This window comes from Emydura macquarii, unplaced genomic scaffold, assembly GCF_026122565.2.
Source record: "Emydura macquarii macquarii isolate MOO-44397 ecotype Brisbane River unplaced genomic scaffold, CSIRO-AGI_Emac_v2 contig_1045, whole genome shotgun sequence".
In the NCBI taxonomy this organism is placed as follows: Eukaryota; Metazoa; Chordata; order Testudines; family Chelidae; genus Emydura; species Emydura macquarii.
Window position 1 is genome coordinate 576495 of NW_027131182.1, and position 27857 is coordinate 604351.

The 27857-nt window shown below is 64.4% G+C and overlaps 44 non-coding genes across 44 annotated transcripts; 22 read left to right on the forward strand and 22 right to left on the reverse strand.

Moving 5' to 3' along the window:
* Positions 1–358: 358 nt before the first annotated feature.
* On the forward strand, positions 359–431 carry TRNAT-UGU (transfer RNA threonine (anticodon UGU)). The gene has a single exon. It is a non-coding gene; the product is annotated as a tRNA-Thr (tRNA).
* Positions 432–574: 143 nt separating this feature from the next.
* TRNAL-UAA (transfer RNA leucine (anticodon UAA)) lies at positions 575–657 on the reverse strand. The gene has a single exon. It is a non-coding gene; the product is annotated as a tRNA-Leu (tRNA).
* Positions 658–786: 129 nt separating this feature from the next.
* On the forward strand, positions 787–859 carry TRNAT-UGU (transfer RNA threonine (anticodon UGU)). The gene has a single exon. It is a non-coding gene; the product is annotated as a tRNA-Thr (tRNA).
* A 155-nt stretch (positions 860–1014) lies between these two features.
* On the reverse strand, positions 1015–1097 carry TRNAL-CAA (transfer RNA leucine (anticodon CAA)). The gene has a single exon. It is a non-coding gene; the product is annotated as a tRNA-Leu (tRNA).
* A 1799-nt stretch (positions 1098–2896) lies between these two features.
* On the forward strand, positions 2897–2969 carry TRNAT-CGU (transfer RNA threonine (anticodon CGU)). Its single transcript has one exon. It is a non-coding gene; the product is annotated as a tRNA-Thr (tRNA).
* Positions 2970–3112: 143 nt separating this feature from the next.
* TRNAL-UAA (transfer RNA leucine (anticodon UAA)) lies at positions 3113–3195 on the reverse strand. The gene has a single exon. It is a non-coding gene; the product is annotated as a tRNA-Leu (tRNA).
* Positions 3196–3324: 129 nt separating this feature from the next.
* Positions 3325–3397, forward strand: TRNAT-UGU (transfer RNA threonine (anticodon UGU)). The gene has a single exon. It is a non-coding gene; the product is annotated as a tRNA-Thr (tRNA).
* A 155-nt stretch (positions 3398–3552) lies between these two features.
* On the reverse strand, positions 3553–3635 carry TRNAL-CAA (transfer RNA leucine (anticodon CAA)). Its single transcript has one exon. It is a non-coding gene; the product is annotated as a tRNA-Leu (tRNA).
* A 1799-nt stretch (positions 3636–5434) lies between these two features.
* Positions 5435–5507, forward strand: TRNAT-CGU (transfer RNA threonine (anticodon CGU)). Its single transcript has one exon. It is a non-coding gene; the product is annotated as a tRNA-Thr (tRNA).
* A 143-nt stretch (positions 5508–5650) lies between these two features.
* TRNAL-UAA (transfer RNA leucine (anticodon UAA)) lies at positions 5651–5733 on the reverse strand. Its single transcript has one exon. It is a non-coding gene; the product is annotated as a tRNA-Leu (tRNA).
* A 129-nt stretch (positions 5734–5862) lies between these two features.
* On the forward strand, positions 5863–5935 carry TRNAT-UGU (transfer RNA threonine (anticodon UGU)). Its single transcript has one exon. It is a non-coding gene; the product is annotated as a tRNA-Thr (tRNA).
* Positions 5936–6090: 155 nt separating this feature from the next.
* On the reverse strand, positions 6091–6173 carry TRNAL-CAA (transfer RNA leucine (anticodon CAA)). The gene has a single exon. It is a non-coding gene; the product is annotated as a tRNA-Leu (tRNA).
* A 1799-nt stretch (positions 6174–7972) lies between these two features.
* Positions 7973–8045, forward strand: TRNAT-CGU (transfer RNA threonine (anticodon CGU)). Its single transcript has one exon. It is a non-coding gene; the product is annotated as a tRNA-Thr (tRNA).
* Positions 8046–8188: 143 nt separating this feature from the next.
* TRNAL-UAA (transfer RNA leucine (anticodon UAA)) lies at positions 8189–8271 on the reverse strand. Its single transcript has one exon. It is a non-coding gene; the product is annotated as a tRNA-Leu (tRNA).
* A 129-nt stretch (positions 8272–8400) lies between these two features.
* On the forward strand, positions 8401–8473 carry TRNAT-UGU (transfer RNA threonine (anticodon UGU)). The gene has a single exon. It is a non-coding gene; the product is annotated as a tRNA-Thr (tRNA).
* Positions 8474–8628: 155 nt separating this feature from the next.
* On the reverse strand, positions 8629–8711 carry TRNAL-CAA (transfer RNA leucine (anticodon CAA)). Its single transcript has one exon. It is a non-coding gene; the product is annotated as a tRNA-Leu (tRNA).
* Positions 8712–10510: 1799 nt separating this feature from the next.
* Positions 10511–10583, forward strand: TRNAT-CGU (transfer RNA threonine (anticodon CGU)). Its single transcript has one exon. It is a non-coding gene; the product is annotated as a tRNA-Thr (tRNA).
* Positions 10584–10726: 143 nt separating this feature from the next.
* On the reverse strand, positions 10727–10809 carry TRNAL-UAA (transfer RNA leucine (anticodon UAA)). Its single transcript has one exon. It is a non-coding gene; the product is annotated as a tRNA-Leu (tRNA).
* A 129-nt stretch (positions 10810–10938) lies between these two features.
* TRNAT-UGU (transfer RNA threonine (anticodon UGU)) lies at positions 10939–11011 on the forward strand. The gene has a single exon. It is a non-coding gene; the product is annotated as a tRNA-Thr (tRNA).
* Positions 11012–11166: 155 nt separating this feature from the next.
* TRNAL-CAA (transfer RNA leucine (anticodon CAA)) lies at positions 11167–11249 on the reverse strand. Its single transcript has one exon. It is a non-coding gene; the product is annotated as a tRNA-Leu (tRNA).
* Positions 11250–13048: 1799 nt separating this feature from the next.
* TRNAT-CGU (transfer RNA threonine (anticodon CGU)) lies at positions 13049–13121 on the forward strand. The gene has a single exon. It is a non-coding gene; the product is annotated as a tRNA-Thr (tRNA).
* A 143-nt stretch (positions 13122–13264) lies between these two features.
* On the reverse strand, positions 13265–13347 carry TRNAL-UAA (transfer RNA leucine (anticodon UAA)). Its single transcript has one exon. It is a non-coding gene; the product is annotated as a tRNA-Leu (tRNA).
* A 129-nt stretch (positions 13348–13476) lies between these two features.
* TRNAT-UGU (transfer RNA threonine (anticodon UGU)) lies at positions 13477–13549 on the forward strand. The gene has a single exon. It is a non-coding gene; the product is annotated as a tRNA-Thr (tRNA).
* A 155-nt stretch (positions 13550–13704) lies between these two features.
* TRNAL-CAA (transfer RNA leucine (anticodon CAA)) lies at positions 13705–13787 on the reverse strand. Its single transcript has one exon. It is a non-coding gene; the product is annotated as a tRNA-Leu (tRNA).
* Positions 13788–15586: 1799 nt separating this feature from the next.
* Positions 15587–15659, forward strand: TRNAT-CGU (transfer RNA threonine (anticodon CGU)). The gene has a single exon. It is a non-coding gene; the product is annotated as a tRNA-Thr (tRNA).
* Positions 15660–15802: 143 nt separating this feature from the next.
* Positions 15803–15885, reverse strand: TRNAL-UAA (transfer RNA leucine (anticodon UAA)). Its single transcript has one exon. It is a non-coding gene; the product is annotated as a tRNA-Leu (tRNA).
* Positions 15886–16014: 129 nt separating this feature from the next.
* TRNAT-UGU (transfer RNA threonine (anticodon UGU)) lies at positions 16015–16087 on the forward strand. Its single transcript has one exon. It is a non-coding gene; the product is annotated as a tRNA-Thr (tRNA).
* Positions 16088–16242: 155 nt separating this feature from the next.
* Positions 16243–16325, reverse strand: TRNAL-CAA (transfer RNA leucine (anticodon CAA)). The gene has a single exon. It is a non-coding gene; the product is annotated as a tRNA-Leu (tRNA).
* Positions 16326–18124: 1799 nt separating this feature from the next.
* Positions 18125–18197, forward strand: TRNAT-CGU (transfer RNA threonine (anticodon CGU)). Its single transcript has one exon. It is a non-coding gene; the product is annotated as a tRNA-Thr (tRNA).
* Positions 18198–18340: 143 nt separating this feature from the next.
* On the reverse strand, positions 18341–18423 carry TRNAL-UAA (transfer RNA leucine (anticodon UAA)). The gene has a single exon. It is a non-coding gene; the product is annotated as a tRNA-Leu (tRNA).
* A 129-nt stretch (positions 18424–18552) lies between these two features.
* Positions 18553–18625, forward strand: TRNAT-UGU (transfer RNA threonine (anticodon UGU)). The gene has a single exon. It is a non-coding gene; the product is annotated as a tRNA-Thr (tRNA).
* A 155-nt stretch (positions 18626–18780) lies between these two features.
* TRNAL-CAA (transfer RNA leucine (anticodon CAA)) lies at positions 18781–18863 on the reverse strand. The gene has a single exon. It is a non-coding gene; the product is annotated as a tRNA-Leu (tRNA).
* Positions 18864–20663: 1800 nt separating this feature from the next.
* TRNAT-CGU (transfer RNA threonine (anticodon CGU)) lies at positions 20664–20736 on the forward strand. The gene has a single exon. It is a non-coding gene; the product is annotated as a tRNA-Thr (tRNA).
* A 143-nt stretch (positions 20737–20879) lies between these two features.
* Positions 20880–20962, reverse strand: TRNAL-UAA (transfer RNA leucine (anticodon UAA)). Its single transcript has one exon. It is a non-coding gene; the product is annotated as a tRNA-Leu (tRNA).
* A 129-nt stretch (positions 20963–21091) lies between these two features.
* Positions 21092–21164, forward strand: TRNAT-UGU (transfer RNA threonine (anticodon UGU)). The gene has a single exon. It is a non-coding gene; the product is annotated as a tRNA-Thr (tRNA).
* A 155-nt stretch (positions 21165–21319) lies between these two features.
* Positions 21320–21402, reverse strand: TRNAL-CAA (transfer RNA leucine (anticodon CAA)). The gene has a single exon. It is a non-coding gene; the product is annotated as a tRNA-Leu (tRNA).
* Positions 21403–23200: 1798 nt separating this feature from the next.
* On the forward strand, positions 23201–23273 carry TRNAT-CGU (transfer RNA threonine (anticodon CGU)). Its single transcript has one exon. It is a non-coding gene; the product is annotated as a tRNA-Thr (tRNA).
* Positions 23274–23416: 143 nt separating this feature from the next.
* On the reverse strand, positions 23417–23499 carry TRNAL-UAA (transfer RNA leucine (anticodon UAA)). The gene has a single exon. It is a non-coding gene; the product is annotated as a tRNA-Leu (tRNA).
* Positions 23500–23628: 129 nt separating this feature from the next.
* On the forward strand, positions 23629–23701 carry TRNAT-UGU (transfer RNA threonine (anticodon UGU)). The gene has a single exon. It is a non-coding gene; the product is annotated as a tRNA-Thr (tRNA).
* A 155-nt stretch (positions 23702–23856) lies between these two features.
* On the reverse strand, positions 23857–23939 carry TRNAL-CAA (transfer RNA leucine (anticodon CAA)). Its single transcript has one exon. It is a non-coding gene; the product is annotated as a tRNA-Leu (tRNA).
* A 1798-nt stretch (positions 23940–25737) lies between these two features.
* Positions 25738–25810, forward strand: TRNAT-CGU (transfer RNA threonine (anticodon CGU)). The gene has a single exon. It is a non-coding gene; the product is annotated as a tRNA-Thr (tRNA).
* A 143-nt stretch (positions 25811–25953) lies between these two features.
* Positions 25954–26036, reverse strand: TRNAL-UAA (transfer RNA leucine (anticodon UAA)). Its single transcript has one exon. It is a non-coding gene; the product is annotated as a tRNA-Leu (tRNA).
* A 129-nt stretch (positions 26037–26165) lies between these two features.
* Positions 26166–26238, forward strand: TRNAT-UGU (transfer RNA threonine (anticodon UGU)). Its single transcript has one exon. It is a non-coding gene; the product is annotated as a tRNA-Thr (tRNA).
* Positions 26239–26393: 155 nt separating this feature from the next.
* Positions 26394–26476, reverse strand: TRNAL-CAA (transfer RNA leucine (anticodon CAA)). Its single transcript has one exon. It is a non-coding gene; the product is annotated as a tRNA-Leu (tRNA).
* Between the last annotated feature and the right edge of the window lie 1381 nt (positions 26477–27857).

Sequence of the window (27857 nt, forward strand, 5' to 3'; positions counted from 1 at the left end):
CCCCAGGCTGGGCCGCCATCTGGCGCCTCAGCTCACGCCACAGGCTCGTCTCAGAGAGCGAGCGCTTCTGCGGGGCGGGAGTAGCAAAAGGACAAAGGGCGCCCGCCTGGAGCTGGCAGAGCAGCACGCTGGCCGCAGTCAGATCTGATGCCACGCAGACACGTGCCTAGCGGAACGGGAGCCCAACGCCTTTAGCGCTCCGACATCCCGGGGCTCCCCCCGAGGCTCTCTCAAGGCAAAAGGAACATCTCCGGATGTCTCCGAGGATCCAAGCCTTTTTGGGTTGGTGGCCAGCCACAGCCCAGCCTGACAGTGGCATTTGTATTCAGGCGGGTGGGTGCGAGCGGCTTCGGCCCTTGGCTTCATAGCTCAGGGGTTAGAGCGCTGGTCTTGTAAACCAGAGGGCGTGAGTTCAAATCTCGCTGGAGCCTGGCCGCCAGGCTGAGTGGTCAGAGCGCTTCGTTCCTTTTAGTGGCACCGGTGGGTGGAAAGAGTTGCGCTTCCGCCCGTCCTTCTGAGGCAAAAGGACCAAAAGGCTAGAGCGCAAGCCCTCGGGGAGGAGAGCACCCCACCCTACCAGAAGTGGGGATCGAACCCACGCAGACAAACGTCTATTGGAACTTAAATCCAACGCCTTAACCGCTCGGCCATTCTGGTGAGGCCGACCTCGGCTGCCCAACAAAACAGCCGCTGCTTGGGAACCCTATTAGCGAGCTGCCCAGAGCGCACGACCATGGCTGGCGCAGCCCCACTCACACAGTGGTGCTTGGCGAGAGGCGCTGCTCTGGCTCCATAGCTCAGCGGTTAGAGCGTTGGTCTTGTAAACCAGGGGTCGTGAGTTCAATTCTCGCTGGGGCCTGTCGGGGAGGTTCCTTGGGGGCGCTGTCGTTTCTGTGCACCTCAGTCCTCGCTTCGCTTTTAGTCACCTGTCTTCGCTCCGGGGAAGGGGCAAGGGGGTTCTCTTAAAGAAAAGCGGACCACTTGGTCAAAGGAGAAGAGCCGACGCCCCAGCTCTACCAGAAGTGGGATTCGAACCCACGCGGGCTCACACCCACTGGAACTTGAGTCCAACGCCTTAACCGCTCGGCCATCCTGGTGACGGGGCGGCAGCCGCCCCTCCGCTGCGCCCACATGGTCTTGGGCCTGTACCGGCGCTCTCCCTCTAGACAAATACCCAATTGAGTGCGGCTCAGCGGGCCTGAGACAGTCCTCGGCTTGCTGACGAAGTCGTCCCTTTACGTTCTCCTGGCGAGCTGCGTCTGCCTGTCCCTTTCCGGAAGTTGAGGGGAGGTGAAATTGGAGCCCCTGGCAAAGAAAGCGGTGTGAAAATCTGGCAAGCCAAAGCAAAGGTCAGCGTGCCGCTCGTCCCGTGGAAGGGTGCTCCTGCCGTCGGTGGCTGGGTGCAGCGTTGTGGGCTCGGCGGGGGGGTTGCTGTGAGGCAATGGGTGGGAGGATGTGGCGCGAGGTCCGTCAGCCCCCAGGTGTGCACGTTCTCCTCCGGAGGCTGAGGACTGAGCCCGGCTTGTTGTCCCGCGTCTCGACTATTAAGCCTTCCTTCACGTCCTGCGGGGGTGCGGAGCAGCGTCCCGAGTGGGGTCTGGTGTGGGGGAGAGCGCGGCCGGCAAGAATTGCGGCCACCAGGTCAACCCATTGAGCGTAATGGGCCCGCATCTGAGCCGAGCACGGAGAGGGAGGCGGCGAGGGCCGTTCAGCCGGGCTCCAAAGCCCCGTGGGCCGCCAGGGGGCAGAGCCACGGCGGGAATGTTGGGAAGAAGAAAGGAGCTGTCTGGATGCCCCTGTGGCCCCTTTCTGCCCCCGGGGGCCCACAGGAGGGAAGCCACCTCCAGCCCGCCATGAGGGCACCTTTGCCATCCCACGCAAGGGCCCCCCGGAGCAGAGCTGTGGGGGAAGGGACAGAGTCTCGGCTCAAGGCCCCGCTTTCGAGGGCCGGCGGCACCTGGCTGCTCTGCTAGGCACCAAAGCCAGAGCCAGCCCCAGCTCTTCTACCAAGGCTTTAGCGCCGGCTTCCCCACTCACGTGCGGTGCGCTCCGCCTGAGAAGCGGCTTCCCTCCAGCCTCGGCTCCGCTCCCAACACCCGAGGCTCTCCGCGCCGCGTCCGGCCCCGCGCGTCTGACGATGCAGCACCTGGCCTTGCTCCACGGCAGTTGTCCCGGCACGAAGGGGGCACGAGCTCCGCTCTTGCTAGGGCCTAGGCAAATCTGCAGCTTCTGGGGCCACGGGTCTTCCCGGTGGCTTTGCTCGCTGGTGGTTTTTGGTTGGCTTTGGCTTTGGGGCGGGCTGGGGGAGAAGTGGGAGGGGTGCAGGTTGAAGGGAAGCAATAGCCTACCTGTCGGTCCAAAGGCAGCTGCCCAGGGCAGCCGGGTTCACGCGGCTAGACACCCGGGCCCCTAGGCGGGGCCGCTCAACAGCTTACCCGCTCGGCCATCCCGACCGTCAGCGAGCGCAAGGTTCTTATCTTCCGGGAGAAAAAGCCTCCGACGCGCTCAGGCCCTCTCACCCCGAGAGATTACACATCGCCCCAGGCTGGGCCGCCATCTGGCGCCTCAGCTCACGCCACAGGCTCGTCTCAGAGAGCGAGCGCTTCTGCGGGGCGGGAGTAGCAAAAGGACAAAGGGCGCCCGCCTGGAGCTGGCAGAGCAGCACGCTGGCCGCAGTCAGATCTGATGCCACGCAGACACGTGCCTAGCGGAACGGGAGCCCAACGCCTTTAGCGCTCCGACATCCCGGGGCTCCCCCCGAGGCTCTCTCAAGGCAAAAGGAACATCTCCGGATGTCTCCGAGGATCCAAGCCTTTTTGGGTTGGTGGCCAGCCACAGCCCAGCCTGACAGTGGCATTTGTATTCAGGCGGGTGGGTGCGAGCGGCTTCGGCCCTTGGCTTCATAGCTCAGGGGTTAGAGCGCTGGTCTCGTAAACCAGAGGGCGTGAGTTCAAATCTCGCTGGAGCCTGGCCGCCAGGCTGAGTGGTCAGAGCGCTTCGTTCCTTTTAGTGGCACCGGTGGGTGGAAAGAGTTGCGCTTCCGCCCGTCCTTCTGAGGCAAAAGGACCAAAAGGCTAGAGCGCAAGCCCTCGGGGAGGAGAGCGCCCCGCCCTACCAGAAGTGGGGATCGAACCCACGCAGACAAACGTCTATTGGAACTTAAATCCAACGCCTTAACCGCTCGGCCATTCTGGTGAGGCCGACCTCGGCTGCCCAACAAAACAGCCGCTGCTTGGGAACCCTATTAGCGAGCTGCCCAGAGCGCACGACCATGGCCGGCGCAGCCCCACTCACGCGGCGGTGCTTGGCGAGAGGCGCTGCTCTGGCTCCATAGCTCAGCGGTTAGAGCGTTGGTCTTGTAAACCAGGGGTCGTGAGTTCAATTCTCGCTGGGGCCTGTCGGGGAGGTTCCTTGGGGGCGCTGTCGTTTCTGTGCACCTCAGTCCTCGCTTCGCTTTTAGTCACCTGTCTTCGCTCCGGGGAAGGGGCAAGGGGGTTCTCTTAAAGAAAAGCGGACCACTTGGTCAAAGGAGAAGAGCCGACGCCCCAGCTCTACCAGAAGTGGGATTCGAACCCACGCGGGCTCACACCCACTGGAACTTGAGTCCAACGCCTTAACCGCTCGGCCATCCTGGTGACGGGGCGGCAGCCGCCCCTCCGCTGCGCCCACATGGTCTTGGGCCTGTACCGGCGCTCTCCCTCTAGACAAATACCCAATTGAGTGCGGCTCAGCGGGCCTGAGACAGTCCTCGGCTTGCTGACGAAGTCGTCCCTTTACGTTCTCCTGGCGAGCTGCGTCTGCCTGTCCCTTTCCGGAAGTTGAGGGGAGGTGAAATTGGAGCCCCTGGCAAAGAAAGCGGTGTGAAAATCTGGCAAGCCAAAGCAAAGGTCAGCGTGCCGCTCGTCCCGTGGAAGGGTGCTCCTGCCGTCGGTGGCTGGGTGCAGCGTTGTGGGCTCGGCGGGGGGGTTGCTGTGAGGCAATGGGTGGGAGGATGTGGCGCGAGGTCCGTCAGCCCCCAGGTGTGCACGTTCTCCTCCGGAGGCTGAGGACTGAGCCCGGCTTGTTGTCCCGCGTCTCGACTATTAAGCCTTCCTTCACGTCCTGCGGGGGTGCGGAGCAGCGTCCCGAGTGGGGTCTGGTGTGGGGGAGAGCGCGGCCGGCAAGAATTGCGGCCACCAGGTCAACCCATTGAGCGTAATGGGCCCGCATCTGAGCCGAGCACGGAGAGGGAGGCGGCGAGGGCCGTTCAGCCGGGCTCCAAAGCCCCGTGGGCCGCCAGGGGGCAGAGCCACGGCGGGAATGTTGGGAAGAAGAAAGGAGCTGTCTGGATGCCCCTGTGGCCCCTTTCTGCCCCCGGGGGCCCACAGGAGGGAAGCCACCTCCAGCCCGCCATGAGGGCACCTTTGCCATCCCACGCAAGGGCCCCCCGGAGCAGAGCTGTGGGGGAAGGGACAGAGTCTCGGCTCAAGGCCCCGCTTTCGAGGGCCGGCGGCACCTGGCTGCTCTGCTAGGCACCAAAGCCAGAGCCAGCCCCAGCTCTTCTACCAAGGCTTTAGCGCCGGCTTCCCCACTCACGTGCGGTGCGCTCCGCCTGAGAAGCGGCTTCCCTCCAGCCTCGGCTCCGCTCCCAACACCCGAGGCTCTCCGCGCCGCGTCCGGCCCCGCGCGTCTGACGATGCAGCACCTGGCCTTGCTCCACGGCAGTTGTCCCGGCACGAAGGGGGCACGAGCTCCGCTCTTGCTAGGGCCTAGGCAAATCTGCAGCTTCTGGGGCCACGGGTCTTCCCGGTGGCTTTGCTCGCTGGTGGTTTTTGGTTGGCTTTGGCTTTGGGGCGGGCTGGGGGAGAAGTGGGAGGGGTGCAGGTTGAAGGGAAGCAATAGCCTACCTGTCGGTCCAAAGGCAGCTGCCCAGGGCAGCCGGGTTCACGCGGCTAGACACCCGGGCCCCTAGGCGGGGCCGCTCAACAGCTTACCCGCTCGGCCATCCCGACCGTCAGCGAGCGCAAGGTTCTTATCTTCCGGGAGAAAAAGCCTCCGACGCGCTCAGGCCCTCTCACCCCGAGAGATTACACATCGCCCCAGGCTGGGCCGCCATCTGGCGCCTCAGCTCACGCCACAGGCTCGTCTCAGAGAGCGAGCGCTTCTGCGGGGCGGGAGTAGCAAAAGGACAAAGGGCGCCCGCCTGGAGCTGGCAGAGCAGCACGCTGGCCGCAGTCAGATCTGATGCCACGCAGACACGTGCCTAGCGGAACGGGAGCCCAACGCCTTTAGCGCTCCGACATCCCGGGGCTCCCCCCGAGGCTCTCTCAAGGCAAAAGGAACATCTCCGGATGTCTCCGAGGATCCAAGCCTTTTTGGGTTGGTGGCCAGCCACAGCCCAGCCTGACAGTGGCATTTGTATTCAGGCGGGTGGGTGCGAGCGGCTTCGGCCCTTGGCTTCATAGCTCAGGGGTTAGAGCGCTGGTCTCGTAAACCAGAGGGCGTGAGTTCAAATCTCGCTGGAGCCTGGCCGCCAGGCTGAGTGGTCAGAGCGCTTCGTTCCTTTTAGTGGCACCGGTGGGTGGAAAGAGTTGCGCTTCCGCCCGTCCTTCTGAGGCAAAAGGACCAAAAGGCTAGAGCGCAAGCCCTCGGGGAGGAGAGCGCCCCGCCCTACCAGAAGTGGGGATCGAACCCACGCAGACAAACGTCTATTGGAACTTAAATCCAACGCCTTAACCGCTCGGCCATTCTGGTGAGGCCGACCTCGGCTGCCCAACAAAACAGCCGCTGCTTGGGAACCCTATTAGCGAGCTGCCCAGAGCGCACGACCATGGCCGGCGCAGCCCCACTCACGCGGCGGTGCTTGGCGAGAGGCGCTGCTCTGGCTCCATAGCTCAGTGGTTAGAGCGTTGGTCTTGTAAACCAGGGGTCGTGAGTTCAATTCTCGCTGGGGCCTGTCGGGGAGGTTCCTTGGGGGCGCTGTCGTTTCTGTGCACCTCAGTCCTCGCTTCGCTTTTAGTCACCTGTCTTCGCTCCGGGGAAGGGGCAAGGGGGTTCTCTTAAAGAAAAGCGGACCACTTGGTCAAAGGAGAAGAGCCGACGCCCCAGCTCTACCAGAAGTGGGATTCGAACCCACGCGGGCTCACACCCACTGGAACTTGAGTCCAACGCCTTAACCGCTCGGCCATCCTGGTGACGGGGCGGCAGCCGCCCCTCCGCTGCGCCCACATGGTCTTGGGCCTGTACCGGCGCTCTCCCTCTAGACAAATACCCAATTGAGTGCGGCTCAGCGGGCCTGAGACAGTCCTCGGCTTGCTGACGAAGTCGTCCCTTTACGTTCTCCTGGCGAGCTGCGTCTGCCTGTCCCTTTCCGGAAGTTGAGGGGAGGTGAAATTGGAGCCCCTGGCAAAGAAAGCGGTGTGAAAATCTGGCAAGCCAAAGCAAAGGTCAGCGTGCCGCTCGTCCCGTGGAAGGGTGCTCCTGCCGTCGGTGGCTGGGTGCAGCGTTGTGGGCTCGGCGGGGGGGTTGCTGTGAGGCAATGGGTGGGAGGATGTGGCGCGAGGTCCGTCAGCCCCCAGGTGTGCACGTTCTCCTCCGGAGGCTGAGGACTGAGCCCGGCTTGTTGTCCCGCGTCTCGACTATTAAGCCTTCCTTCACGTCCTGCGGGGGTGCGGAGCAGCGTCCCGAGTGGGGTCTGGTGTGGGGGAGAGCGCGGCCGGCAAGAATTGCGGCCACCAGGTCAACCCATTGAGCGTAATGGGCCCGCATCTGAGCCGAGCACGGAGAGGGAGGCGGCGAGGGCCGTTCAGCCGGGCTCCAAAGCCCCGTGGGCCGCCAGGGGGCAGAGCCACGGCGGGAATGTTGGGAAGAAGAAAGGAGCTGTCTGGATGCCCCTGTGGCCCCTTTCTGCCCCCGGGGGCCCACAGGAGGGAAGCCACCTCCAGCCCGCCATGAGGGCACCTTTGCCATCCCACGCAAGGGCCCCCCGGAGCAGAGCTGTGGGGGAAGGGACAGAGTCTCGGCTCAAGGCCCCGCTTTCGAGGGCCGGCGGCACCTGGCTGCTCTGCTAGGCACCAAAGCCAGAGCCAGCCCCAGCTCTTCTACCAAGGCTTTAGCGCCGGCTTCCCCACTCACGTGCGGTGCGCTCCGCCTGAGAAGCGGCTTCCCTCCAGCCTCGGCTCCGCTCCCAACACCCGAGGCTCTCCGCGCCGCGTCCGGCCCCGCGCGTCTGACGATGCAGCACCTGGCCTTGCTCCACGGCAGTTGTCCCGGCACGAAGGGGGCACGAGCTCCGCTCTTGCTAGGGCCTAGGCAAATCTGCAGCTTCTGGGGCCACGGGTCTTCCCGGTGGCTTTGCTCGCTGGTGGTTTTTGGTTGGCTTTGGCTTTGGGGCGGGCTGGGGGAGAAGTGGGAGGGGTGCAGGTTGAAGGGAAGCAATAGCCTACCTGTCGGTCCAAAGGCAGCTGCCCAGGGCAGCCGGGTTCACGCGGCTAGACACCCGGGCCCCTAGGCGGGGCCGCTCAACAGCTTACCCGCTCGGCCATCCCGACCGTCAGCGAGCGCAAGGTTCTTATCTTCCGGGAGAAAAAGCCTCCGACGCGCTCAGGCCCTCTCACCCCGAGAGATTACACATCGCCCCAGGCTGGGCCGCCATCTGGCGCCTCAGCTCACGCCACAGGCTCGTCTCAGAGAGCGAGCGCTTCTGCGGGGCGGGAGTAGCAAAAGGACAAAGGGCGCCCGCCTGGAGCTGGCAGAGCAGCACGCTGGCCGCAGTCAGATCTGATGCCACGCAGACACGTGCCTAGCGGAACGGGAGCCCAACGCCTTTAGCGCTCCGACATCCCGGGGCTCCCCCCGAGGCTCTCTCAAGGCAAAAGGAACATCTCCGGATGTCTCCGAGGATCCAAGCCTTTTTGGGTTGGTGGCCAGCCACAGCCCAGCCTGACAGTGGCATTTGTATTCAGGCGGGTGGGTGCGAGCGGCTTCGGCCCTTGGCTTCATAGCTCAGGGGTTAGAGCGCTGGTCTCGTAAACCAGAGGGCGTGAGTTCAAATCTCGCTGGAGCCTGGCCGCCAGGCTGAGTGGTCAGAGCGCTTCGTTCCTTTTAGTGGCACCGGTGGGTGGAAAGAGTTGCGCTTCCGCCCGTCCTTCTGAGGCAAAAGGACCAAAAGGCTAGAGCGCAAGCCCTCGGGGAGGAGAGCGCCCCGCCCTACCAGAAGTGGGGATCGAACCCACGCAGACAAACGTCTATTGGAACTTAAATCCAACGCCTTAACCGCTCGGCCATTCTGGTGAGGCCGACCTCGGCTGCCCAACAAAACAGCCGCTGCTTGGGAACCCTATTAGCGAGCTGCCCAGAGCGCACGACCATGGCCGGCGCAGCCCCACTCACGCGGCGGTGCTTGGCGAGAGGCGCTGCTCTGGCTCCATAGCTCAGCGGTTAGAGCGTTGGTCTTGTAAACCAGGGGTCGTGAGTTCAATTCTCGCTGGGGCCTGTCGGGGAGGTTCCTTGGGGGCGCTGTCGTTTCTGTGCACCTCAGTCCTCGCTTCGCTTTTAGTCACCTGTCTTCGCTCCGGGGAAGGGGCAAGGGGGTTCTCTTAAAGAAAAGCGGACCACTTGGTCAAAGGAGAAGAGCCGACGCCCCAGCTCTACCAGAAGTGGGATTCGAACCCACGCGGGCTCACACCCACTGGAACTTGAGTCCAACGCCTTAACCGCTCGGCCATCCTGGTGACGGGGCGGCAGCCGCCCCTCCGCTGCGCCCACATGGTCTTGGGCCTGTACCGGCGCTCTCCCTCTAGACAAATACCCAATTGAGTGCGGCTCAGCGGGCCTGAGACAGTCCTCGGCTTGCTGACGAAGTCGTCCCTTTACGTTCTCCTGGCGAGCTGCGTCTGCCTGTCCCTTTCCGGAAGTTGAGGGGAGGTGAAATTGGAGCCCCTGGCAAAGAAAGCGGTGTGAAAATCTGGCAAGCCAAAGCAAAGGTCAGCGTGCCGCTCGTCCCGTGGAAGGGTGCTCCTGCCGTCGGTGGCTGGGTGCAGCGTTGTGGGCTCGGCGGGGGGGTTGCTGTGAGGCAATGGGTGGGAGGATGTGGCGCGAGGTCCGTCAGCCCCCAGGTGTGCACGTTCTCCTCCGGAGGCTGAGGACTGAGCCCGGCTTGTTGTCCCGCGTCTCGACTATTAAGCCTTCCTTCACGTCCTGCGGGGGTGCGGAGCAGCGTCCCGAGTGGGGTCTGGTGTGGGGGAGAGCGCGGCCGGCAAGAATTGCGGCCACCAGGTCAACCCATTGAGCGTAATGGGCCCGCATCTGAGCCGAGCACGGAGAGGGAGGCGGCGAGGGCCGTTCAGCCGGGCTCCAAAGCCCCGTGGGCCGCCAGGGGGCAGAGCCACGGCGGGAATGTTGGGAAGAAGAAAGGAGCTGTCTGGATGCCCCTGTGGCCCCTTTCTGCCCCCGGGGGCCCACAGGAGGGAAGCCACCTCCAGCCCGCCATGAGGGCACCTTTGCCATCCCACGCAAGGGCCCCCCGGAGCAGAGCTGTGGGGGAAGGGACAGAGTCTCGGCTCAAGGCCCCGCTTTCGAGGGCCGGCGGCACCTGGCTGCTCTGCTAGGCACCAAAGCCAGAGCCAGCCCCAGCTCTTCTACCAAGGCTTTAGCGCCGGCTTCCCCACTCACGTGCGGTGCGCTCCGCCTGAGAAGCGGCTTCCCTCCAGCCTCGGCTCCGCTCCCAACACCCGAGGCTCTCCGCGCCGCGTCCGGCCCCGCGCGTCTGACGATGCAGCACCTGGCCTTGCTCCACGGCAGTTGTCCCGGCACGAAGGGGGCACGAGCTCCGCTCTTGCTAGGGCCTAGGCAAATCTGCAGCTTCTGGGGCCACGGGTCTTCCCGGTGGCTTTGCTCGCTGGTGGTTTTTGGTTGGCTTTGGCTTTGGGGCGGGCTGGGGGAGAAGTGGGAGGGGTGCAGGTTGAAGGGAAGCAATAGCCTACCTGTCGGTCCAAAGGCAGCTGCCCAGGGCAGCCGGGTTCACGCGGCTAGACACCCGGGCCCCTAGGCGGGGCCGCTCAACAGCTTACCCGCTCGGCCATCCCGACCGTCAGCGAGCGCAAGGTTCTTATCTTCCGGGAGAAAAAGCCTCCGACGCGCTCAGGCCCTCTCACCCCGAGAGATTACACATCGCCCCAGGCTGGGCCGCCATCTGGCGCCTCAGCTCACGCCACAGGCTCGTCTCAGAGAGCGAGCGCTTCTGCGGGGCGGGAGTAGCAAAAGGACAAAGGGCGCCCGCCTGGAGCTGGCAGAGCAGCACGCTGGCCGCAGTCAGATCTGATGCCACGCAGACACGTGCCTAGCGGAACGGGAGCCCAACGCCTTTAGCGCTCCGACATCCCGGGGCTCCCCCCGAGGCTCTCTCAAGGCAAAAGGAACATCTCCGGATGTCTCCGAGGATCCAAGCCTTTTTGGGTTGGTGGCCAGCCACAGCCCAGCCTGACAGTGGCATTTGTATTCAGGCGGGTGGGTGCGAGCGGCTTCGGCCCTTGGCTTCATAGCTCAGGGGTTAGAGCGCTGGTCTCGTAAACCAGAGGGCGTGAGTTCAAATCTCGCTGGAGCCTGGCCGCCAGGCTGAGTGGTCAGAGCGCTTCGTTCCTTTTAGTGGCACCGGTGGGTGGAAAGAGTTGCGCTTCCGCCCGTCCTTCTGAGGCAAAAGGACCAAAAGGCTAGAGCGCAAGCCCTCGGGGAGGAGAGCGCCCCGCCCTACCAGAAGTGGGGATCGAACCCACGCAGACAAACGTCTATTGGAACTTAAATCCAACGCCTTAACCGCTCGGCCATTCTGGTGAGGCCGACCTCGGCTGCCCAACAAAACAGCCGCTGCTTGGGAACCCTATTAGCGAGCTGCCCAGAGCGCACGACCATGGCCGGCGCAGCCCCACTCACGCGGCGGTGCTTGGCGAGAGGCGCTGCTCTGGCTCCATAGCTCAGCGGTTAGAGCGTTGGTCTTGTAAACCAGGGGTCGTGAGTTCAATTCTCGCTGGGGCCTGTCGGGGAGGTTCCTTGGGGGCGCTGTCGTTTCTGTGCACCTCAGTCCTCGCTTCGCTTTTAGTCACCTGTCTTCGCTCCGGGGAAGGGGCAAGGGGGTTCTCTTAAAGAAAAGCGGACCACTTGGTCAAAGGAGAAGAGCCGACGCCCCAGCTCTACCAGAAGTGGGATTCGAACCCACGCGGGCTCACACCCACTGGAACTTGAGTCCAACGCCTTAACCGCTCGGCCATCCTGGTGACGGGGCGGCAGCCGCCCCTCCGCTGCGCCCACATGGTCTTGGGCCTGTACCGGCGCTCTCCCTCTAGACAAATACCCAATTGAGTGCGGCTCAGCGGGCCTGAGACAGTCCTCGGCTTGCTGACGAAGTCGTCCCTTTACGTTCTCCTGGCGAGCTGCGTCTGCCTGTCCCTTTCCGGAAGTTGAGGGGAGGTGAAATTGGAGCCCCTGGCAAAGAAAGCGGTGTGAAAATCTGGCAAGCCAAAGCAAAGGTCAGCGTGCCGCTCGTCCCGTGGAAGGGTGCTCCTGCCGTCGGTGGCTGGGTGCAGCGTTGTGGGCTCGGCGGGGGGGTTGCTGTGAGGCAATGGGTGGGAGGATGTGGCGCGAGGTCCGTCAGCCCCCAGGTGTGCACGTTCTCCTCCGGAGGCTGAGGACTGAGCCCGGCTTGTTGTCCCGCGTCTCGACTATTAAGCCTTCCTTCACGTCCTGCGGGGGTGCGGAGCAGCGTCCCGAGTGGGGTCTGGTGTGGGGGAGAGCGCGGCCGGCAAGAATTGCGGCCACCAGGTCAACCCATTGAGCGTAATGGGCCCGCATCTGAGCCGAGCACGGAGAGGGAGGCGGCGAGGGCCGTTCAGCCGGGCTCCAAAGCCCCGTGGGCCGCCAGGGGGCAGAGCCACGGCGGGAATGTTGGGAAGAAGAAAGGAGCTGTCTGGATGCCCCTGTGGCCCCTTTCTGCCCCCGGGGGCCCACAGGAGGGAAGCCACCTCCAGCCCGCCATGAGGGCACCTTTGCCATCCCACGCAAGGGCCCCCCGGAGCAGAGCTGTGGGGGAAGGGACAGAGTCTCGGCTCAAGGCCCCGCTTTCGAGGGCCGGCGGCACCTGGCTGCTCTGCTAGGCACCAAAGCCAGAGCCAGCCCCAGCTCTTCTACCAAGGCTTTAGCGCCGGCTTCCCCACTCACGTGCGGTGCGCTCCGCCTGAGAAGCGGCTTCCCTCCAGCCTCGGCTCCGCTCCCAACACCCGAGGCTCTCCGCGCCGCGTCCGGCCCCGCGCGTCTGACGATGCAGCACCTGGCCTTGCTCCACGGCAGTTGTCCCGGCACGAAGGGGGCACGAGCTCCGCTCTTGCTAGGGCCTAGGCAAATCTGCAGCTTCTGGGGCCACGGGTCTTCCCGGTGGCTTTGCTCGCTGGTGGTTTTTGGTTGGCTTTGGCTTTGGGGCGGGCTGGGGGAGAAGTGGGAGGGGTGCAGGTTGAAGGGAAGCAATAGCCTACCTGTCGGTCCAAAGGCAGCTGCCCAGGGCAGCCGGGTTCACGCGGCTAGACACCCGGGCCCCTAGGCGGGGCCGCTCAACAGCTTACCCGCTCGGCCATCCCGACCGTCAGCGAGCGCAAGGTTCTTATCTTCCGGGAGAAAAAGCCTCCGACGCGCTCAGGCCCTCTCACCCCGAGAGATTACACATCGCCCCAGGCTGGGCCGCCATCTGGCGCCTCAGCTCACGCCACAGGCTCGTCTCAGAGAGCGAGCGCTTCTGCGGGGCGGGAGTAGCAAAAGGACAAAGGGCGCCCGCCTGGAGCTGGCAGAGCAGCACGCTGGCCGCAGTCAGATCTGATGCCACGCAGACACGTGCCTAGCGGAACGGGAGCCCAACGCCTTTAGCGCTCCGACATCCCGGGGCTCCCCCCGAGGCTCTCTCAAGGCAAAAGGAACATCTCCGGATGTCTCCGAGGATCCAAGCCTTTTTGGGTTGGTGGCCAGCCACAGCCCAGCCTGACAGTGGCATTTGTATTCAGGCGGGTGGGTGCGAGCGGCTTCGGCCCTTGGCTTCATAGCTCAGGGGTTAGAGCGCTGGTCTCGTAAACCAGAGGGCGTGAGTTCAAATCTCGCTGGAGCCTGGCCGCCAGGCTGAGTGGTCAGAGCGCTTCGTTCCTTTTAGTGGCACCGGTGGGTGGAAAGAGTTGCGCTTCCGCCCGTCCTTCTGAGGCAAAAGGACCAAAAGGCTAGAGCGCAAGCCCTCGGGGAGGAGAGCGCCCCGCCCTACCAGAAGTGGGGATCGAACCCACGCAGACAAACGTCTATTGGAACTTAAATCCAACGCCTTAACCGCTCGGCCATTCTGGTGAGGCCGACCTCGGCTGCCCAACAAAACAGCCGCTGCTTGGGAACCCTATTAGCGAGCTGCCCAGAGCGCACGACCATGGCCGGCGCAGCCCCACTCACGCGGCGGTGCTTGGCGAGAGGCGCTGCTCTGGCTCCATAGCTCAGCGGTTAGAGCGTTGGTCTTGTAAACCAGGGGTCGTGAGTTCAATTCTCGCTGGGGCCTGTCGGGGAGGTTCCTTGGGGGCGCTGTCGTTTCTGTGCACCTCAGTCCTCGCTTCGCTTTTAGTCACCTGTCTTCGCTCCGGGGAAGGGGCAAGGGGGTTCTCTTAAAGAAAAGCGGACCACTTGGTCAAAGGAGAAGAGCCGACGCCCCAGCTCTACCAGAAGTGGGATTCGAACCCACGCGGGCTCACACCCACTGGAACTTGAGTCCAACGCCTTAACCGCTCGGCCATCCTGGTGACGGGGCGGCAGCCGCCCCTCCGCTGCGCCCACATGGTCTTGGGCCTGTACCGGCGCTCTCCCTCTAGACAAATACCCAATTGAGTGCGGCTCAGCGGGCCTGAGACAGTCCTCGGCTTGCTGACGAAGTCGTCCCTTTACGTTCTCCTGGCGAGCTGCGTCTGCCTGTCCCTTTCCGGAAGTTGAGGGGAGGTGAAATTGGAGCCCCTGGCAAAGAAAGCGGTGTGAAAATCTGGCAAGCCAAAGCAAAGGTCAGCGTGCCGCTCGTCCCGTGGAAGGGTGCTCCTGCCGTCGGTGGCTGGGTGCAGCGTTGTGGGCTCGGCGGGGGGGTTGCTGTGAGGCAATGGGTGGGAGGATGTGGCGCGAGGTCCGTCAGCCCCCAGGTGTGCACGTTCTCCTCCGGAGGCTGAGGACTGAGCCCGGCTTGTTGTCCCGCGTCTCGACTATTAAGCCTTCCTTCACGTCCTGCGGGGGTGCGGAGCAGCGTCCCGAGTGGGGTCTGGTGTGGGGGAGAGCGCGGCCGGCAAGAATTGCGGCCACCAGGTCAACCCATTGAGCGTAATGGGCCCGCATCTGAGCCGAGCACGGAGAGGGAGGCGGCGAGGGCCGTTCAGCCGGGCTCCAAAGCCCCGTGGGCCGCCAGGGGGCAGAGCCACGGCGGGAATGTTGGGAAGAAGAAAGGAGCTGTCTGGATGCCCCTGTGGCCCCTTTCTGCCCCCGGGGGCCCACAGGAGGGAAGCCACCTCCAGCCCGCCATGAGGGCACCTTTGCCATCCCACGCAAGGGCCCCCCGGAGCAGAGCTGTGGGGGAAGGGACAGAGTCTCGGCTCAAGGCCCCGCTTTCGAGGGCCGGCGGCACCTGGCTGCTCTGCTAGGCACCAAAGCCAGAGCCAGCCCCAGCTCTTCTACCAAGGCTTTAGCGCCGGCTTCCCCACTCACGTGCGGTGCGCTCCGCCTGAGAAGCGGCTTCCCTCCAGCCTCGGCTCCGCTCCCAACACCCGAGGCTCTCCGCGCCGCGTCCGGCCCCGCGCGTCTGACGATGCAGCACCTGGCCTTGCTCCACGGCAGTTGTCCCGGCACGAAGGGGGCACGAGCTCCGCTCTTGCTAGGGCCTAGGCAAATCTGCAGCTTCTGGGGCCACGGGTCTTCCCGGTGGCTTTGCTCGCTGGTGGTTTTTGGTTGGCTTTGGCTTTGGGGCGGGCTGGGGGAGAAGTGGGAGGGGTGCAGGTTGAAGGGAAGCAATAGCCTACCTGTCGGTCCAAAGGCAGCTGCCCAGGGCAGCCGGGTTCACGCGGCTAGACACCCGGGCCCCTAGGCGGGGCCGCTCAACAGCTTACCCGCTCGGCCATCCCGACCGTCAGCGAGCGCAAGGTTCTTATCTTCCGGGAGAAAAAGCCTCCGACGCGCTCAGGCCCTCTCACCCCGAGAGATTACACATCGCCCCAGGCTGGGCCGCCATCTGGCGCCTCAGCTCACGCCACAGGCTCGTCTCAGAGAGCGAGCGCTTCTGCGGGGCGGGAGTAGCAAAAGGACAAAGGGCGCCCGCCTGGAGCTGGCAGAGCAGCACGCTGGCCGCAGTCAGATCTGATGCCACGCAGACACGTGCCTAGCGGAACGGGAGCCCAACGCCTTTAGCGCTCCGACATCCCGGGGCTCCCCCCGAGGCTCTCTCAAGGCAAAAGGAACATCTCCGGATGTCTCCGAGGATCCAAGCCTTTTTGGGTTGGTGGCCAGCCACAGCCCAGCCTGACAGTGGCATTTGTATTCAGGCGGGTGGGTGCGAGCGGCTTCGGCCCTTGGCTTCATAGCTCAGGGGTTAGAGCGCTGGTCTCGTAAACCAGAGGGCGTGAGTTCAAATCTCGCTGGAGCCTGGCCGCCAGGCTGAGTGGTCAGAGCGCTTCGTTCCTTTTAGTGGCACCGGTGGGTGGAAAGAGTTGCGCTTCCGCCCGTCCTTCTGAGGCAAAAGGACCAAAAGGCTAGAGCGCAAGCCCTCGGGGAGGAGAGCGCCCCGCCCTACCAGAAGTGGGGATCGAACCCACGCAGACAAACGTCTATTGGAACTTAAATCCAACGCCTTAACCGCTCGGCCATTCTGGTGAGGCCGACCTCGGCTGCCCAACAAAACAGCCGCTGCTTGGGAACCCTATTAGCGAGCTGCCCAGAGCGCGCGACCATGGCCGGCGCAGCCCCACTCACGCGGCGGTGCTTGGCGAGAGGCGCTGCTCTGGCTCCATAGCTCAGCGGTTAGAGCGTTGGTCTTGTAAACCAGGGGTCGTGAGTTCAATTCTCGCTGGGGCCTGTCGGGGAGGTTCCTTGGGGGCGCTGTCGTTTCTGTGCACCTCAGTCCTCGCTTCGCTTTTAGTCACCTGTCTTCGCTCCGGGGAAGGGGCAAGGGGGTTCTCTTAAAGAAAAGCGGACCACTTGGTCAAAGGAGAAGAGCCGACGCCCCAGCTCTACCAGAAGTGGGATTCGAACCCACGCGGGCTCACACCCACTGGAACTTGAGTCCAACGCCTTAACCGCTCGGCCATCCTGGTGACGGGGCGGCAGCCGCCCCTCCGCTGCGCCCACATGGTCTTGGGCCTGTACCGGCGCTCTCCCTCTAGACAAATACCCAATTGAGTGCGGCTCAGCGGGCCTGAGACAGTCCTCGGCTTGCTGACGAAGTCGTCCCTTTACGTTCTCCTGGCGAGCTGCGTCTGCCTGTCCCTTTCCGGAAGTTGAGGGGAGGTGAAATTGGAGCCCCTGGCAAAGAAAGCGGTGTGAAAATCTGGCAAGCCAAAGCAAAGGTCAGCGTGCCGCTCGTCCCGTGGAAGGGTGCTCCTGCCGTCGGTGGCTGGGTGCAGCGTTGTGGGCTCGGCGGGGGGGTTGCTGTGAGGCAATGGGTGGGAGGATGTGGCGCGAGGTCCGTCAGCCCCCAGGTGTGCACGTTCTCCTCCGGAGGCTGAGGACTGAGCCCGGCTTGTTGTCCCGCGTCTCGACTATTAAGCCTTCCTTCACGTCCTGCGGGGGTGCGGAGCAGCGTCCCGAGTGGGGTCTGGTGTGGGGGAGAGCGCGGCCGGCAAGAATTGCGGCCACCAGGTCAACCCATTGAGCGTAATGGGCCCGCATCTGAGCCGAGCACGGAGAGGGAGGCGGCGAGGGCCGTTCAGCCGGGCTCCAAAGCCCCGTGGGCCGCCAGGGGGCAGAGCCACGGCGGGAATGTTGGGAAGAAGAAAGGAGCTGTCTGGATGCCCCTGTGGCCCCTTTCTGCCCCCGGGGGCCCACAGGAGGGAAGCCACCTCCAGCCCGCCATGAGGGCACCTTTGCCATCCCACGCAAGGGCCCCCCGGAGCAGAGCTGTGGGGGAAGGGACAGAGTCTCGGCTCAAGGCCCCGCTTTCGAGGGCCGGCGGCACCTGGCTGCTCTGCTAGGCACCAAAGCCAGAGCCAGCCCCAGCTCTTCTACCAAGGCTTTAGCGCCGGCTTCCCCACTCACGTGCGGTGCGCTCCGCCTGAGAAGCGGCTTCCCTCCAGCCTCGGCTCCGCTCCCAACACCCGAGGCTCTCCGCGCCGCGTCCGGCCCCGCGCGTCTGACGATGCAGCACCTGGCCTTGCTCCACGGCAGTTGTCCCGGCACGAAGGGGGCACGAGCTCCGCTCTTGCTAGGGCCTAGGCAAATCTGCAGCTTCTGGGGCCACGGGTCTTCCCGGTGGCTTTGCTCGCTGGTGGTTTTTGGTTGGCTTTGGCTTTGGGGCGGGCTGGGGGAGAAGTGGGAGGGGTGCAGGTTGAAGGGAAGCAATAGCCTACCTGTCGGTCCAAAGGCAGCTGCCCAGGGCAGCCGGGTTCACGCGGCTAGACACCCGGGCCCCTAGGCGGGGCCGCTCAACAGCTTACCCGCTCGGCCATCCCGACCGTCAGCGAGCGCAAGGTTCTTATCTTCCGGGAGAAAAAGCCTCCGACGCGCTCAGGCCCTCTCACCCCGAGAGATTACACATCGCCCCAGGCTGGGCCGCCATCTGGCGCCTCAGCTCACGCCACAGGCTCGTCTCAGAGAGCGAGCGCTTCTGCGGGGCGGGAGTAGCAAAAGGACAAAGGGCGCCCGCCTGGAGCTGGCAGAGCAGCACGCTGGCCGCAGTCAGATCTGATGCCACGCAGACACGTGCCTAGCGGAACGGGAGCCCAACGCCTTTAGCGCTCCGACATCCCGGGGCTCCCCCCGAGGCTCTCTCAAGGCAAAAGGAACATCTCCGGATGTCTCCGAGGATCCAAGCCTTTTTGGGTTGGTGGCCAGCCACAGCCCAGCCTGACAGTGGCATTTGTATTCAGGCGGGTGGGTGCGAGCGGCTTCGGCCCTTGGCTTCATAGCTCAGGGGTTAGAGCGCTGGTCTCGTAAACCAGAGGGCGTGAGTTCAAATCTCGCTGGAGCCTGGCCGCCAGGCTGAGTGGTCAGAGCGCTTCGTTCCTTTTAGTGGCACCGGTGGGTGGAAAGAGTTGCGCTTCCGCCCGTCCTTCTGAGGCAAAAGGACCAAAAGGCTAGAGCGCAAGCCCTCGGGGAGGAGAGCGCCCCGCCCTACCAGAAGTGGGGATCGAACCCACGCAGACAAACGTCTATTGGAACTTAAATCCAACGCCTTAACCGCTCGGCCATTCTGGTGAGGCCGACCTCGGCTGCCCAACAAAACAGCCGCTGCTTGGGAACCCTATTAGCGAGCTGCCCAGAGCGCACGACCATGGCCGGCGCAGCCCCACTCACGCGGCGGTGCTTGGCGAGAGGCGCTGCTCTGGCTCCATAGCTCAGCGGTTAGAGCGTTGGTCTTGTAAACCAGGGGTCGTGAGTTCAATTCTCGCTGGGGCCTGTCGGGGAGGTTCCTTGGGGGCGCTGTCGTTTCTGTGCACCTCAGTCCTCGCTTCGCTTTTAGTCACCTGTCTTCGCTCCGGGGAAGGGGCAAGGGGGTTCTCTTAAAGAAAAGCGGACCACTTGGTCAAAGGAGAAGAGCCGACGCCCCAGCTCTACCAGAAGTGGGATTCGAACCCACGCGGGCTCACACCCACTGGAACTTGAGTCCAACGCCTTAACCGCTCGGCCATCCTGGTGACGGGGCGGCAGCCGCCCCTCCGCTGCGCCCACATGGTCTTGGGCCTGTACCGGCGCTCTCCCTCTAGACAAATACCCAATTGAGTGCGGCTCAGCGGGCCTGAGACAGTCCTCGGCTTGCTGACGAAGTCGTCCCTTTACGTTCTCCTGGCGAGCTGCGTCTGCCTGTCCCTTTCCGGAAGTTGAGGGGAGGTGAAATTGGAGCCCCTGGCAAAGAAAGCGGTGTGAAAATCTGGCAAGCCAAAGCAAAGGTCAGCGTGCCGCTCGTCCCGTGGACGGGTGCTCCTGCCGTCGGTGGCTGGGTGCAGCGTTGTGGGCTCGGCGGGGGGGTTGCTGTGAGGCAATGGGTGGGAGGATGTGGCGCGAGGTCCGTCAGCCCCCAGGTGTGCACGTTCTCCTCCGGAGGCTGAGGACTGAGCCCGGCTTGTTGTCCCGCGTCTCGACTATTAAGCCTTCCTTCACGTCCTGCGGGGGTGCGGAGCAGCGTCCCGAGTGGGGTCTGGTGTGGGGGAGAGCGCGGCCGGCAAGAATTGCGGCCACCAGGTCAACCCATTGAGCGTAATGGGCCCGCATCTGAGCCGAGCACGGAGAGGGAGGCGGCGAGGGCCGTTCAGCCGGGCTCCAAAGCCCCGTGGGCCGCCAGGGGGCAGAGCCACGGCGGGAATGTTGGGAAGAAGAAAGGAGCTGTCTGGATGCCCCTGTGGCCCCTTTCTGCCCCCGGGGGCCCACAGGAGGGAAGCCACCTCCAGCCCGCCATGAGGGCACCTTTGCCATCCCACGCAAGGGCCCCCCCGGAGCAGAGCTGTGGGGGAAGGGACAGAGTCTCGGCTCAAGGCCCCGCTTTCGAGGGCCGGCGGCACCTGGCTGCTCTGCTAGGCACCAAAGCCAGAGCCAGCCCCAGCTCTTCTACCAAGGCTTTAGCGCCGGCTTCCCCACTCACGTGCGGTGCGCTCCGCCTGAGAAGCGGCTTCCCTCCAGCCTCGGCTCCGCTCCCAACACCCGAGGCTCTCCGCGCCGCGTCCGGCCCCGCGCGTCTGACGATGCAGCACCTGGCCTTGCTCCACGGCAGTTGTCCCGGCACGAAGGGGGCACGAGCTCCGCTCTTGCTAGGGCCTAGGCAAATCTGCAGCTTCTGGGGCCACGGGTCTTCCCGGTGGCTTTGCTCGCTGGTGGTTTTTGGTTGGCTTTGGCTTTGGGGCGGGCTGGGGGAGAAGTGGGAGGGGTGCAGGTTGAAGGGAAGCAATAGCCTACCTGTCGGTCCAAAGGCAGCTGCCCAGGGCAGCCGGGTTCACGCGGCTAGACACCCGGGCCCCTAGGCGGGGCCGCTCAACAGCTTACCCGCTCGGCCATCCCGACCGTCAGCGAGCGCAAGGTTCTTATCTTCCGGGAGAAAAAGCCTCCGACGCGCTCAGGCCCTCTCACCCCGAGAGATTACACATCGCCCCAGGCTGGGCCGCCATCTGGCGCCTCAGCTCACGCCACAGGCTCGTCTCAGAGAGCGAGCGCTTCTGCGGGGCGGGAGTAGCAAAAGGACAAAGGGCGCCCGCCTGGAGCTGGCAGAGCAGCACGCTGGCCGCAGTCAGATCTGATGCCACGCAGACACGTGCCTAGCGGAACGGGAGCCCAACGCCTTTAGCGCTCCGACATCCCGGGGCTCCCCCCGAGGCTCTCTCAAGGCAAAAGGAACATCTCCGGATGTCTCCGAGGATCCAAGCCTTTTTGGGTTGGTGGCCAGCCACAGCCCAGCCTGACAGTGGCATTTGTATTCAGGCGGGTGGGTGCGAGCGGCTTCGGCCCTTGGCTTCATAGCTCAGGGGTTAGAGCGCTGGTCTCGTAAACCAGAGGGCGTGAGTTCAAATCTCGCTGGAGCCTGGCCGCCAGGCTGAGTGGTCAGAGCGCTTCGTTCCTTTTAGTGGCACCGGTGGGTGGAAAGAGTTGCGCTTCCGCCCGTCCTTCTGAGGCAAAAGGACCAAAAGGCTAGAGCGCAAGCCCTCGGGGAGGAGAGCGCCCCGCCCTACCAGAAGTGGGGATCGAACCCACGCAGACAAACGTCTATTGGAACTTAAATCCAACGCCTTAACCGCTCGGCCATTCTGGTGAGGCCGACCTCGGCTGCCCAACAAAACAGCCGCTGCTTGGGAACCCTATTAGCGAGCTGCCCAGAGCGCACGACCATGGCCGGCGCAGCCCCACTCACGCGGCGGTGCTTGGCGAGAGGCGCTGCTCTGGCTCCATAGCTCAGCGGTTAGAGCGTTGGTCTTGTAAACCAGGGGTCGTGAGTTCAATTCTCGCTGGGGCCTGTCGGGGAGGTTCCTTGGGGGCGCTGTCGTTTCTGTGCACCTCAGTCCTCGCTTCGCTTTTAGTCACCTGTCTTCGCTCCGGGGAAGGGGCAAGGGGGTTCTCTTAAAGAAAAGCGGACCACTTGGTCAAAGGAGAAGAGCCGACGCCCCAGCTCTACCAGAAGTGGGATTCGAACCCACGCGGGCTCACACCCACTGGAACTTGAGTCCAACGCCTTAACCGCTCGGCCATCCTGGTGACGGGGCGGCAGCCGCCCCTCCGCTGCGCCCACATGGTCTTGGGCCTGTACCGGCGCTCTCCCTCTAGACAAATACCCAATTGAGTGCGGCTCAGCGGGCCTGAGACAGTCCTCGGCTTGCTGACGAAGTCGTCCCTTTACGTTCTCCTGGCGAGCTGCGTCTGCCTGTCCCTTTCCGGAAGTTGAGGGGAGGTGAAATTGGAGCCCCTGGCAAAGAAAGCGGTGTGAAAATCTGGCAAGCCAAAGCAAAGGTCAGCGTGCCGCTCGTCCCGTGGAAGGGTGCTCCTGCCGTCGGTGGCTGGGTGCAGCGTTGTGGGCTCGGCGGGGGGGTTGCTGTGAGGCAATGGGTGGGAGGATGTGGCGCGAGGTCCGTCAGCCCCCAGGTGTGCACGTTCTCCTCCGGAGGCTGAGGACTGAGCCCGGCTTGTTGTCCCGCGTCTCGACTATTAAGCCTTCCTTCACGTCCTGCGGGGGTGCGGAGCAGCGTCCCGAGTGGGGTCTGGTGTGGGGGAGAGCGCGGCCGGCAAGAATTGCGGCCACCAGGTCAACCCATTGAGCGTAATGGGCCCGCATCTGAGCCGAGCACGGAGAGGGAGGCGGCGAGGGCGTTCAGCCGGGCTCCAAAGCCCCGTGGGCCGCCAGGGGGCAGAGCCACGGCGGGAATGTTGGGAAGAAGAAAGGAGCTGTCTGGATGCCCCTGTGGCCCCTTTCTGCCCCCGGGGGCCCACAGGAGGGAAGCCACCTCCAGCCCGCCATGAGGGCACCTTTGCCATGCCACGCAAGGGCCCCCCGGAGCAGAGCTGTGGGGGAAGGGACAGAGTCTCGGCTCAAGGCCCCGCTTTCGAGGGCCGGCGGCACCTGGCTGCTCTGCTAGGCACCAAAGCCAGAGCCAGCCCCAGCTCTTCTACCAAGGCTTTAGCGCCGGCTTCCCCACTCACGTGCGGTGCGCTCCGCCTGGGAAGCGGCTTCCCTCCAGCCTCGGCTCCGCTCCCAACACCCGAGGCTCTCCGCGCCGCGTCCGGCCCCGCGCGTCTGACGATGCAGCACCTGGCCTTGCTCCACGGCAGTTGTCCCGGCACGAAGGGGGCACGAGCTCCGCTCTTGCTAGGGCCTAGGCAAATCTGCAGCTTCTGGGGCCACGGGTCTTCCCGGTGGCTTTGCTCGCTGGTGGTTTTTGGTTGGCTTTGGCTTTGGGGCGGGCTGGGGGAGAAGTGGGAGGGGTGCAGGTTGAAGGGAAGCAATAGCCTACCTGTCGGTCCAAAGGCAGCTGCCCAGGGCAGCCGGGTTCACGCGGCTAGACACCCGGGCCCCTAGGCGGGGCCGCTCAACAGCTTACCCGCTCGGCCATCCCGACCGTCAGCGAGCGCAAGGTTCTTATCTTCCGGGAGAAAAAGCCTCCGACGCGCTCAGGCCCTCTCACCCCGAGAGATTACACATCGCCCCAGGCTGGGCCGCCATCTGGCGCCTCAGCTCACGCCACAGGCTCGTCTCAGAGAGCGAGCGCTTCTGCGGGGCGGGAGTAGCAAAAGGACAAAGGGCGCCCGCCTGGAGCTGGCAGAGCAGCACGCTGGCCGCAGTCAGATCTGATGCCACGCAGACACGTGCCTAGCGGAACGGGAGCCCAACGCCTTTAGTGCTCCGACATCCCGGGGCTCCCCCCGAGGCTCTCTCAAGGCAAAAGGAACATCTCCGGATGTCTCCGAGGATCCAAGCCTTTTTGGGTTGGTGGCCAGCCACAGCCCAGCCTGACAGTGGCATTTGTATTCAGGGGGGTGGGTGCGAGCGGCTTCGGCCCTTGGCTTCATAGCTCAGGGGTTAGAGCGCTGGTCTCGTAAACCAGAGGGCGTGAGTTCAAATCTCGCTGGAGCCTGGCCGCCAGGCTGAGCGGTCAGAGCGCTTCGTTCCTTTTAGTGGCACCGGTGGGTGGAAAGAGTTGCGCTTCCGCCCGTCCTTCTGAGGCAAAAGGACCAAAAGGCTAGAGCGCAAGCCCTCGGGGAGGAGAGCGCCCCGCCCTACCAGAAGTGGGGATCGAACCCACGCAGACAAACGTCTATTGGAACTTAAATCCAACGCCTTAACCGCTCGGCCATTCTGGTGAGGCCGACCTCGGCTGCCCAACAAAACAGCCGCTGCTTGGGAACCCTATTAGCGAGCTGCCGAGAGCGCGCGACCATGGCCGGCGCAGCCCCACTCCCGCGGCGGTGCTTGGCGCGAGGCGCTGCTCTGGCTCCATAGCTCAGCGGTTAGAGCGTTGGTCTTGTAAACCAGGGGTCGTGAGTTCAATTCTCGCTGGGGCCTGTCGGGGAGGTTCCTTGGGGGCGCTGTCGTTTCTGTGCACCTCAGTCCTCGCTTCGCTTTTAGTCACCTGTCTTCGCTCCGGGGAAGGGGCAAGGGGGTTCTCTTAAAGAAAAGCGGACCACTTGGTCAAAGGAGAAGAGCCGACGCCCCAGCTCTACCAGAAGTGGGATTCGAACCCACGCGGGCTCACACCCACTGGAACTTGAGTCCAACGCCTTAACCGCTCGGCCATCCTGGTGACGGGGCGGCAGCCGCCCCTCCGCTGCGCCCACATGGTCTTGGGCCTGTACCGGCGCTCTCCCTCTAGACAAATACCCAATTGAGTGCGGCTCAGCGGGCCTGAGACAGTCCTCGGCTTGCTGACGAAGTCGTCCCTTTACGTTCTCCTGGCGAGCTGCGTCTGCCTGTCCCTTTCCGGAAGTTGAGGGGAGGTGAAATTGGAGCCCCTGGCAAAGAAAGCGGTGTGAAAATGTGTCAAGCCAAAGCAAAGGTCAGCGTGCCGCTCGTCCCGTGGAAGGGTGCTCCTGCCGTCGGTGGCTGGGTGCAGCGTTGTGGGCTCGGCGGGGGGGTTGCTGTGAGGCAATGGGTGGGAGGATGTGGCGCGAGGTCCGTCAGCCCCCAGGTGTGCACGTTCTCCTCCGGAGGCTGAGGACTGAGCCCGGCTTGTTGTCCCGCGTCTCGACTATTAAGCCTTCCTTCACGTCCTGCGGGGGTGCGGAGCAGCGTCCCGAGTGGGGTCTGGTGTGGGGGAGAGCGCGGCCGGCAAGAATTGCGGCCACCAGGTCAACCCATTGAGCGTAATGGGCCCGCATCTGAGCCGAGCACGGAGAGGGAGGCGGCGAGGGCCGTTCAGCCGGGCTCCAAAGCCCCGTGGGCCGCCAGGGGGCAGAGCCACGGCGGGAATGTTGGGAAGAAGAAAGGAGCTGTCTGGATGCCCCTGTGGCCCCTTTCTGCCCCCGGGGGCCCACAGGAGGGAAGCCACCTCCAGCCCGCCATGAGGGCACCTTTGCCATGCCACGCAAGGGCCCCCCGGAGCAGAGCTGTGGGGGAAGGGACAGAGTCTCGGCTCAAGGCCCCGCTTTCGAGGGCCGGCGGCACCTGGCTGCTCTGCTAGGCACCAAAGCCAGAGCCAGCCCCAGCTCTTCTACCAAGGCTTTAGCGCCGGCTTCCCCACTCACGTGCGGTGCGCTCCGCCTGGGAAGCGGCTTCCCTCCAGCCTCGGCTCCGCTCCCAACACCCGAGGCTCTCCGCGCCGCGTCCGGCCCCGCGCGTCTGACGATGCAGCACCTGGCCTTGCTCCACGGCAGTTGTCCCGGCACGAAGGGGGCACGAGCTCCGCTCTTGCTAGGGCCTAGGCAAATCTGCAGCTTCTGGGGCCACGGGTCTTCCCGGTGGCTTTGCTCGCTGGTGGTTTTTGGTTGGCTTTGGCTTTGGGGCGGGCTGGGGGAGAAGTGGGAGGGGTGCAGGTTGAAGGGAAGCAATAGCCTACCTGTCGGTCCAAAGGCAGCTGCCCAGGGCAGCCGGGTTCACGCGGCTAGACACCCGGGCCCCTAGGCGGGGCCGCTCAACAGCTTACCCGCTCGGCCATCCCGACCGTCAGCGAGCGCAAGGTTCTTATCTTCCGGGAGAAAAAGCCTCCGACGCGCTCAGGCCCTCTCACCCCGAGAGATTACACATCGCCCCAGGCTGGGCCGCCATCTGGCGCCTCAGCTCACGCCACAGGCTCGTCTCAGAGAGCGAGCGCTTCTGCGGGGCGGGAGTAGCAAAAGGACAAAGGGCGCCCGCCTGGAGCTGGCAGAGCAGCACGCTGGCCGCAGTCAGATCTGATGCCACGCAGACACGTGCCTAGCGGAACGGGAGCCCAACGCCTTTAGTGCTCCGACATCCCGGGGCTCCCCCCGAGGCTCTCTCAAGGCAAAAGGAACATCTCCGGATGTCTCCGAGGATCCAAGCCTTTTTGGGTTGGTGGCCAGCCACAGCCCAGCCTGACAGTGGCATTTGTATTCAGGGGGTGGGTGCGAGCGGCTTCGGCCCTTGGCTTCATAGCTCAGGGGTTAGAGCGCTGGTCTCGTAAACCAGAGGGCGTGAGTTCAAATCTCGCTGGAGCCTGGCCGCCAGGCTGAGCGGTCAGAGCGCTTCGTTCCTTTTAGTGGCACCGGTGGGTGGAAAGAGTTGCGCTTCCGCCCGTCCTTCTGAGGCAAAAGGACCAAAAGGCTAGAGCGCAAGCCCTCGGGGAGGAGAGCGCCCCGCCCTACCAGAAGTGGGGATCGAACCCACGCAGACAAACGTCTATTGGAACTTAAATCCAACGCCTTAACCGCTCGGCCATTCTGGTGAGGCCGACCTCGGCTGCCCAACAAAACAGCCGCTGCTTGGGAACCCTATTAGCGAGCTGCCGAGAGCGCGCGACCATGGCCGGCGCAGCCCCACTCCCGCGGCGGTGCTTGGCGCGAGGCGCTGCTCTGGCTCCATAGCTCAGCGGTTAGAGCGTTGGTCTTGTAAACCAGGGGTCGTGAGTTCAATTCTCGCTGGGGCCTGTCGGGGAGGTTCCTTGGGGGCGCTGTCGTTTCTGTGCACCTCAGTCCTCGCTTCGCTTTTAGTCACCTGTCTTCGCTCCGGGGAAGGGGCAAGGGGGTTCTCTTAAAGAAAAGCGGACCACTTGGTCAAAGGAGAAGAGCCGACGCCCCAGCTCTACCAGAAGTGGGATTCGAACCCACGCGGGCTCACACCCACTGGAACTTGAGTCCAACGCCTTAACCGCTCGGCCATCCTGGTGACGGGGCGGCAGCCGCCCCTCCGCTGCGCCCACATGGTCTTGGGCCTGTACCGGCGCTCTCCCTCTAGACAAATACCCAATTGAGTGCGGCTCAGCGGGCCTGAGACAGTCCTCGGCTTGCTGACGAAGTCGTCCCTTTACGTTCTCCTGGCGAGCTGCGTCTGCCTGTCCCTTTCCGGAAGTTGAGGGGAGGTGAAATTGGAGCCCCTGGCAAAGAAAGCGGTGTGAAAATGTGTCAAGCCAAAGCAAAGGTCAGCGTGCCGCTCGTCCCGTGGAAGGGTGCTCCTGCCGTCGGTGGCTGGGTGCAGCGTTGTGGGCTCGGCGGGGGGGTTGCTGTGAGGCAATGGGTGGGAGGATGTGGCGCGAGGTCCGTCAGCCCCCAGGTGTGCACGTTCTCCTCCGGAGGCTGAGGACTGAGCCCGGCTTGTTGTCCCGCGTCTCGACTATTAAGCCTTCCTTCACGTCCTGCGGGGGTGCGGAGCAGCGTCCCGAGTGGGGTCTGGTGTGGGGGAGAGCGCGGCCGGCAAGAATTGCGGCCACCAGGTCAACCCATTGAGCGTAATGGGCCCGCATCTGAGCCGAGCACGGAGAGGGAGGCGGCGAGGGCCGTTCAGCCGGGCTCCAAAGCCCCGTGGGCCGCCAGGGGGCAGAGCCACGGCGGGAATGTTGGGAAGAAGAAAGGAGCTGTCTGGATGCCCCTGTGGCCCCTTTCTGCCCCCGGGGGCCCACAGGAGGGAAGCCACCTCCAGCCCGCCATGAGGGCACCTTTGCCATGCCACGCAAGGGCCCCCCCGGAGCAGAGCTGTGGGGGAAGGGACAGAGTCTCGGCTCAAGGCCCCGCTTTCGAGGGCCGGCGGCACCTGGCTGCTCTGCTAGGCACCAAAGCCAGAGCCAGCCCCAGCTCTTCTACCAAGGCTTTAGCGCCGGCTTCCCCACTCACGTGCGGTGCGCTCCGCCTGGGAAGCGGCTTCCTCCAGCCTCGGCTCCGCTCCCAACACCCGAGGCTCTCCGCGCCGCGTCCGGCCCCGCGCGTCTGACGATGCAGCACCTGGCCTTGCTCCACGGCAGTTGTCCCGGCACGAAGGGGGCACGAGCTCCGCTCTTGCTAGGGCCTAGGCAAATCTGCAGCTTCTGGGGCCACGGGTCTTCCCGGTGGCTTTGCTCGCTGGTGGTTTTTGGTTGGCTTTGGCTTTGGGGCGGGCTGGGGGAGAAGTGGGAGGGGTGCAGGTTGAAGGGAAGCAACGGCAGCTGCTTGAAATAGCCTACCAGTCGGTCCAAAGGCAGCTGCCCAGGGCAGCCGGGTTCACGCGGCTAGACACCCGGGCCCCTAGGCGGGGCCGCTCAACAGCTTACCCGCTCGGCCATCCCGACCGTCAGCGA